The following is a 9,410-nucleotide window of genomic DNA, read 5'->3' as shown; positions in this document are numbered from 1 at the left end:
TCTCTCTCTCTCTCTCTCTCTCTCTCTCTCTCTCTCTCTCTCTCTCTCTCTTCCTGACCCCTTCTCTACTTTCTGAAAGTCTCTCTATTCGTAGTTGGTCTCTTCGTTCGAAGGGATTTTGTCTTTGTCCATCAACGGCTGAAGGCTGTCACTTATGAAATTCCGACGATGCTCTCGTCAACTGTCGATCGATCTTTCTACGTATCATTGGAAACGATCTTTCTCTCCTCTCCTTAACGAGCCCGAAGACGCTCTCTCGACGACGCTTTTCGTCGCAAGTACAGGCGCCCACCCTCTCGAACTCGACTCTCGAGTTGAGTTTGTTCTCGCGGCTTTCGCAGTTAAGGTTCGGAGGTAGGTGGAGCTTTAGGTATCCTACATACGTTCGCGGACGCAATGCTTCTGTCATGACGCAAGCCTCGCCCCACGGCCAATCCGTAGCTTTTCCCGCGACGCCGCTTTTCCACAATGTCCAATCCAGACGGACGGCGAGAAAGCCGGGAAAGGTTTTGCAACGGAGGGGGATCGCGTGGGGGGATTTTTAGATAGTCGTCGCGATAAACCCCGCCGGAAACGCACGGGCACTTTGGACATTTTCTCGTTTTGTCATTCGTGTCGAGGAGGATGATAAAAGGCTGCTTAAGTTCTCTCGACAAAGCAACTGCCGTGCATCACAATGATAGCCATGTGTCCTTAGTGGCTGGGGTTGCCCGTTACCTCTACGTAAGCATTAATAACGCGTTTAAATAAACTGATTTATTTGAAGAATATGTTTTTTCCACAAGGGTGATAAAATCGTTGGATTTGTGAACCATACTGACTAAAAATTTACCTGATGATCCTGCTGGGTTGACCCTAGGTCAACCCTAATCAGTTATTTGGTTTATATAAAATGATGTTATTGGATTCTGATAAGCCATAAAACGCGATATAATAACTTTACTTGATATTTTCGCGGCATTTGAGATTTTCACGGTGTCCATGCATATTAGATTTGGGCTGCGTTCGGGGAGACGCTATTTGGCGCTATGAGTGAGCTCTGTCCTTGTTTAATCCTGAAAGTTGAACAAGGACAGAGGACGCTCATAGCGCTAAATAGTGTCGAACGCAGCCTTAGTTTCCGGATTTGAGCTGCGTAGATTCTTTTTTATTTGATTTCGACGTTTCGCGAACATTTCAGTCCGCTTCATCAGGGAGGAACGACCTGATGCAAGAACCAGAACCTTATTAATAATAAGAATTATTTTAATAGTTAGGACTTTATTAACAATCAGGAGCCGACAACGTTACCTTGTACAAACCAGATAACAGATTGGGGTCAACCTAATCAGGATCGTAAGATATATTTCTAGTCGGAATATCGATCCACACATCGTTGTGTTTTCTCCCCTATGTACTCCCATCCCTTTCACTCCCCCTCCCCCTCTCTCTCTCTCTTATTTCACATTTAGCATTTATACTTCTTGTTCCACCGTTCTGATCGTGTCACTTCAAAGTTGCACTTTTCTATCGATCTAGTCTTCATGTACCCACATAACTTGACTCTCTTTCGTGCGTGTCATGTGTCAACTTGAATAAGCCAACTCGGTCAAAAAAATTAACAAAGGAATAGCACTTTGACGTTGTCACGTCAGAGTGTTCGTTTTTAGACGAAAGATAGAAAGTACGATTCACAGCAAGCCACAGTTTTAGTCGACGAAAAACGGAGTTGTGCCTGCTTGAATCACGGCTGATGCCTTCAAAAAGTTCACATCGCTCTCGTTATATATAGGTAAAACGGAATAGTGAGTACCTACGTACTTCTCGTCTCGATACGATACGAGAGAAACCGCGCGGTGCATATATAGGGTGTGCTTTACATAACAATCGCCGCTAAAGACTCGCGGCATTGTCCGCCACGTGCTGGCGCCCGAGTTCCTATGGCGGTTTAATTAAGTGTGAACCACAGGAACGTGGACTACGCCTGACTTGATCCGATGATGACTTTGCGCGCTCGAGATATCGATGAGAAAGATCCACCATCCCTCTGCCCGAGGTGCATCATTCTTGTCGAAAAGGCGCACGTCAGTCGCGTAAACTTATAAGAAAAATAATTGGGATTAATGGTTAAAGATATTCTTACTATTTTTTCTTGTCAATTAATTGAAAGTAAAAGAGAATAATTCTGAAGATTACTCGATTATTCTTACTCGACTATTAATCAAGTAAGAATATTTTTATCTTCTCGATTATTAATCTCTCTTAACTAATGTTAGCTGTATCGTTCATTGTTTATTAAACAATTATTAACAAAAGGAGTTTAAAGATCATATTAATTTATATCAGTGCTGAAGGACGTAATTTGCTGATATGTATGAGGAAACAGTACATGTATGAGCGGGATGTGGAACTTAGCCTCCTACTTCGCAAAACTTCGTGAGAAAATTTAAATTAATTTTGTTATATCTCCATAATCAGTGATGTTTCCCACTTAGTTTTTTCTGCGCATTACTTTTAATAATCATATCTTTATAATACATATTAATATCAGAAAAATTGATGAGATGTCACTTTTTCTACATATGTATTTTCTTTTTCAATTAAAAAAAAATTGTGAAAATATCTTCATGGAAATCGTTTGTTTTCATCGATAATCTTTTTATTTGAACTACACAACAATAATCGTAATCATTTGGAAGTTTACATTGTGCGCCAGTACTAATGATGAGCTGTAATTAACAATTCTCTTTCCTCAAACAGATGACAGATCGTGTATCAAAGGCACTACAATTACGCCTGGAACGTCCGGGCCGGAAATTGACGCGAAACGACGTCCGCCATTTACTCGTTACACTCCGTTATACATAGAGACGATCTCGGGGCAATCTTAAGTCTACGTACCGAGACCTCTTTTTCTCGATCCGATCTAATCAATAATAAATTATAGGGGGATGGTGGTACATCTCTCCCCTAAAGCTAAGGCTCTGACCCTCCCGCTCAATTGGTCCCAATTCTTAAAGACCTTAATTGGCGCGGAAAATTATACCTTATTCCAGTTACCCCCGAACAAGACCAGCGTCCGCCCTGCGCGCCCTGCGTCCTTCACTCAGCCTCGCTATACTTTGTTGCCTCTCCTCCACCTCCTTCTCTCTTCCTCCTTCTCCTCCACCACCATCACCACCCCCACCTCGTCCTTCGCTCGATCTCTGCCACTCGGATATTTCTTTTTCCGCCGTGAGCAATCGCTCGAAATATCGACGTCGCACGACGACGGCGAGCGTTCAGAGAGCGAATGGGACTTTTATCGGGACGATATCAGGCCACGTCGGCCGATTAAGGGGCGAAGTGTCCGTCGCGTTTATGAAATAAAATCTCTGTCAGCAAGCAATCTTGGCAACGTGCGTCCGACGACTCTGACGACAGTCGTCATCTTCGCGACAAGTCGGTGCAAAAAGTCGTCGGCCTTAACTTGGATGGAGCTTGGCGCGGTTACCCTTTTAACAAGCTCGTCGCCTGTCGCGCGAAGGAAGAGAGAAAGAGAGAGAGAGAGAGAAAAAGAGGAAGAGAGGATGGCTGTAGATGTCCCATAAAATCGAATAGTTCCGTAGGAGGCTCCTTCCGAGCCCGATTTAACCGGCAGTCAATAAAGGCTGCTGGAGCCACGGAGACCGCGGACGCCTCGTTCAACGACCGTATCGAAACGAAAGCGAAACGTTAACGTAAACTGAAAAACAATCGTCGGCCACGGAGCGGCGGCTGTCACTCCAACGAGGAGTTGGCATCCGCGTGGCGAGTCATCTGTTTCCTACGCGGCCGCGTCGTTTATTTTTCCAGAATGGCCGCTAAAACACCGTGTCGTGCCGCTCTGTCCTCCGAGTAATTTCGACTATTTATAGCGGTCCACCTAAGCGACGACCAGCCACCTCGGCACGCTTTTTTACGGGGGTGTATTGACGCGAATCGATAAGTAGCGCTCGTTGCGTGAAGATCCTAACTCGAATCGGGATTCAGGTTCTAATTAACTGACGTCATTAACATATCGACTACTTCGCTTTGATTTCTACTGGTTATTCTAGTGCCCAATTCAAATTTGAAGAGAAAATGCAGCAAATAAATATAGTTTTAAACTAAAATTATTAGATAATTATGAAATAAGAACTCTCACGATAAGAATCAAACTACAAAAAGAAGGGGCATATAAGAGTTCATGCACGGGTGTTATAGTGCAGTATAACTAATATTTAATTAGTGATAGTTCTCAAGATGAGAAAATTTATTTACATTATATAAATCACCATACGCGTTTCAGTTAATATTGATTCTCCTCAGTGGTATAATGTCAAAGATTCGATAAGTAAAAATATAAATTTGATGTCAAGACGCAAATAAAAGCATAATTTGATGTCAAAACGCAAATACAAAAACGCATGTTCAGAACCCTCGCAAGTCAGTCAGTGGAGATTGACATAAAAATTGAAGCTCTCCAACAAAGATGTGTTAGCCAAGATGGAAAGTGTCAAATCTCCATCGCAACCAATGCCACTTACTGTGCACTTTGTCAGGTGCAGTGGTCGAGTGGTCTGACAATGAAAAAATGAGTAAAGCATTAGCCGCGAAGGAATTGACATAGATCATAGATAAAATTATTAGTTCTACGTTATCGACATTTTTGGAGACCGACTCCAATTGCTTTGTATTTAGGGATTGCGAAAATTATTTTAGAAGAAAGAGTAGCCCCTTTTTCATCGACGTAATTGAAATTTAAAACTGCCAGAGTACCTGAGTGAGAATCACACCGATTGTATATCGACAGTAGAATCGTAAACTATCGAGTCCAATTAACGAGCGGTAATTTAATCGCACGCCGGTGATGAAGCGAGACGAAAAGCTGAAGAATTCCTGAAGATCAAGAGGAAATTTAGAAAGGAGAATCGACGGGAAAGAGAGAATCGTGTGCAAGATGCGCACGATGGAGTGGCAGGCGGTGAGAGAGGAGGAGAAAAGGAGAGGAAGAGAGTGAATGAGCGGGAGTGGCGGCGGCGGCGGCGGCGGCGGCGACGGCGGCAGCGTACACTAAGCACTAATATTACGTCTCTGGACTGACAGACGCGCGGACTTTAAAACCCAAGACTAACAAACAGTTAGCAGTCATCCGGTCTTCTTGTTTTTATATTCTTACGCGCGCGCGCGGCCGCCCATATCGCGCGCGCGCGAGTGCGAGTGGTAGTTCTCCCTCGGTCTCTCGCGCGTTGGTTACTTTCGCGTCGTCAAACAGCGATCGAAATTTCCTGCTCGTCTTCGCCGAAAGCGCTGGACGAGATTTCCTGTCGAGCCTTGGCTCGAGGAGGCTGGCACCCCTCGTCAAAGTGAGAGAGCAGTTTTCTGCGGCTAAACGCGAAAATGGCCATTATTAGGTATCGTTCGCGGAAAGATCGGCGCCGCTCTCCGTGATGCGGTGTCATTGTGAATTTCGAGACATCGCACGGGAATTGACAGTTGACACTCTGCATTCCCATGCCAAGTCTATTTCGACATCGCGTTTCATTCGTCGCGAAGTAAATGAATTTCTTTGGACTAGAAAGAAATGTCGAAAATATTAGATAGGTATAAAAAGTTTTCCACTTTTATATTAAAGTCTTTTATATTAAAAAGTTTACGTATCAAAAGGAAAATATAAAGTTCTCGTTAGAGGATAAAAATACCGAATCGACGTTGTTCATTTTATTTGCGAAAATTATTAAGCTTTTGAAATTGCATTTCGTTTTTTATTTTATTTGATCATCTTTTTACCATAAATAATAACTAGGGTTGTAAAGGGTTATGAGGATCTGTGTGCATTGATTTTTGTCACCTGATATCCATTATTCAGATGAATAATTCTAATCCATTATTCATGAGTATTCAAATAATATTAAACAATTTGATAAACGATAAATAACATAGTTCTTTTTTGTCTAATGCGATTGACTTATCGGGAAAAATAATATAATATTGCATATATTATTTTTTATTATATAATAGAATGATCTAAAGCACATATGACAAAAATTCAATACATTTTGAGATACTGGCAAATTAATGATTTTTACGATGTGTTTAATTTTAACGAGCTGTAAGATTTTTTGTAGGAATAAATAAGATCTTTTATTTTGGATAAAGTCAACAATAAATTGAATAAAAATTACGTATTTTTATTTGAGAAAAATGAAAGTAATTAAGAAAAAGACTATTTTAAAAAAATTTACAAGTTATTTTCCCAGTTATTCCAAGTTATTAAACTTCTGTTAAAATTTCTGTTAGAAGAATTTTTTTCTATCTTATTTTTTAGATATTTATGATGTACAATTAAAATGGGATACCCTGTATGTAAAATAATCGTTATAAAATTATCAGAATTATTCCTTCCACAATTAACAATTAGGTCTGCATTTATAAAGAGTTTCTTGTTTATATCTAGCTCGTAAACATCTATTGTTTATTGATTAATTCAAACAATTTTCACTTGGAATATTAGAAGTATCCACTTTATCAATCTGGAATTAGATAGTCTTTAACATCAGAAGATATTAAATGAATGCACATGCATCTTGCACTTTATCTTTGAATTTACTCACATCGAGTACTAGAGATAGCTGTTTTGTCGATCAAAATATTATAGGTATCTACTTTATCAACAGGAGATAATAAGATAAAATAAGAATAGAACATTTTCATATACTGATACATATCTTGCAAGGATCTTTTACTTTACCAACTCTGGTTAAAACGCATATTTTATAAGACTTGATTTTCGAAAATCAATGTGTGAACATCGCAAGATAACTTACTATAGAGAGCGCGGTGTTCACCATTTCCCTTCCAAGTCTTTCTACTTCAGCTCGACCAGTAGAACGAATCGTAATGGCCCATAAATCCCCGTTTTTTCCTTAGGCACCAGCTGTTTTTTTCGACCAAGCGAGTGTGAATAATCGAATAATTATCTTTCGGAGTCGTAATTAGGCCACCACGGAAGACATATTTTTTTTCCTTTGCAAAATGAAAAACCTGGGACGGAATGATGTTCCACATAATAACACGTGTGTTTTACCTTACTAATTGTCTTGCACCTTCGAGGTAAATCGTCGTGTGAAATGCATACGCTATCTCGACCCACGCGAGCGCCAAGAACACATTCTGTTTGTAGCTAAGAAAAGGGGGCATCCAATTTAATTATTAGACTTGTCGGCATAAAATAATGTAATTAAGTTCAATATTGTAATATAAAAGTTGAGGCACGAAAATTAATAATATCTGATATTACACAACACTTTCTCGACATGTAACAAAATTCATTGTTAAATTACTTTTTCCTATTTTCTTTTCGAGAAGTGTTCGTCGAGTTGGGAAACGCAAGACATTAGTTTTCGAATTAAATAACGCCCACTATTTAAGCCGTTTTGAGAAAGATGACAAAGGCGCGACGCGGTTAACAAGCTCGGCGAAATTCGTCGAAACGTCGTCATCGTCAACATCGTATCTTTTCACGGATAGTCCTTTCACCCGATCTCAAGGACTACGGACGAGAAAAAGAGGAGATTGGTCGGCCGGCCGGCCGGAATGAGCGATCCGCGAAGAGGGCGAGGAGGAAGAAATAAAGAGTATGGCGGTCGTGGAGCGTGGCCGGGGCGCTGGTAACTCCCGGGGGTCATGATTAATCAATTAGCGATCTCGGGATCCCCTTTAAAAATCGACGCCGACCTGGGGCAAAAGAAGGAAGAAAAAAGGACGGCTGGCCAAAGGAGCCGCCGATGACGCGGCTGAATCCACCACACGACCGCACTGTCAACCGATTTTCGAAAAAATTCGATCACGTCGATTGTTTGCCCTAGCGATCGTACCGCGGTCGCTTCCCATTTCGTCTCCTCTGCCTAACAGAGTTCTTCATCGACCGACAAATTCTATTATGAGAAGTGAAAGAAAGGGTTTCTCCTCGTCCTTTACAGGACTACTGCCCGCCTCGAGCGCGACTTATTGAATTGTGTAATTAAATTGTAAGTGGATTCATTTCACGAACAACGCGAGAGAGACTATGGAACAAGCTCGGGGGAATGTTTGAATGATCGTGCGAAGTATCCCAGAAAGTGTATCCCAGAAGTATCTCGAGTATTTAAAAAAAAGACTGTTATGTACAACTTAGATGTGTAATTATGTAAATTTTAATTCTCAACATTAATATTAATATTTTCAAGAATGTGTATTTTCTTAACATTTATTACCGTCGGCATTAGAGCCATTACTTAGGCTTTTGTTTTGAGCTCACTTTTGTCGATAAAAGGGAGTTCAGAATAAAAACTTTAGTCACCACAGCCCGAAAAACCCATTATGACAGTGTGTGTAATAGCATTAACATATAATGCATATCATTGTTTGGAAGCTACAAAATAAATTTCAGTCGGGTAAAGACGCTAAGACATAAACTTTCGTGATTATCAGGAAGTGAGACACAGTCGATGATGAGAACTTTACAATTCTTTTAATTATATTTATATAGCAAATAATGTAAATTTTGTTGCATGAGTATGACAACAAATTTACTAAAAGTTACTCTTAGATTTCCATATTATATTTTGATATGACATTGTTTTGAGTAACTTTTGATCTCTCTTTTCTAGTCATTTTTTGTCCTCTTTTTAATTTCTATTTCGTCGTTCTACATAATCAATATAAAAGTGCACAGAGCGAACGGTTTCTTCGGGTTGAATAAATTTTATTTAGGAGAAATACAACAAAAAATATATTTATTAGAATAATCCAAACAAATCAATGCTTCATTCAATAAATACGATTGTTTGGCTTTTCAAGTAATCTTATTGTTCAATTCAAATAATTTATTGTTTATTTCGTAGGAGAAAATTATTTCACTTAATTTTTTCATTTTAACAAAAAAGTTTGAAATAATTCTCTTGAAGTAATCTAAAAAACCTGTCATTTTTCCATGTTACCCTCTGACGGTCTATCTTTTTATTATTAGTTCATCATGTATGTTCTCCCTGCCCCGTGATTTTACATCTAAATACCCTATCATCCCGTGAAGCGGTCACTCGTCCCTTTTTACTAACCATGGCCTAAGTTGCTTGACTTCAACGATCGAATAGGAATTAGTGACGCCATTAGTGATGCTTAACTCTGAAGATATACTTGTATATTATGCTTATAATACACACTTCTAATGGCAAAAAAGTTGCCCTCATATTATACTTATTGGTAATCATTGAAAACGATACAAAAACGATCGATATATAACGAATATTGACAGATTGCTCATTACGTGATGCCATGATTGTTTTTGGGTTTTTGACCAAACATTATATCGGATAGTCCAAATAATAGATTAGAGTAAAAAACAAAACGTTCAAAACAATAATTTTTTTTCAAATAATATAGTATATCTA

Source organism: Odontomachus brunneus, unplaced genomic scaffold (assembly GCF_010583005.1).
Source record: "Odontomachus brunneus isolate Ranch 3 - 2012 unplaced genomic scaffold, Obru_v1 Obru_scaffold_334, whole genome shotgun sequence".
NCBI lineage: Eukaryota > Metazoa > Arthropoda > Insecta > Hymenoptera > Formicidae > Odontomachus > Odontomachus brunneus.
This window is presented reverse-complemented; position numbering follows the sequence as displayed.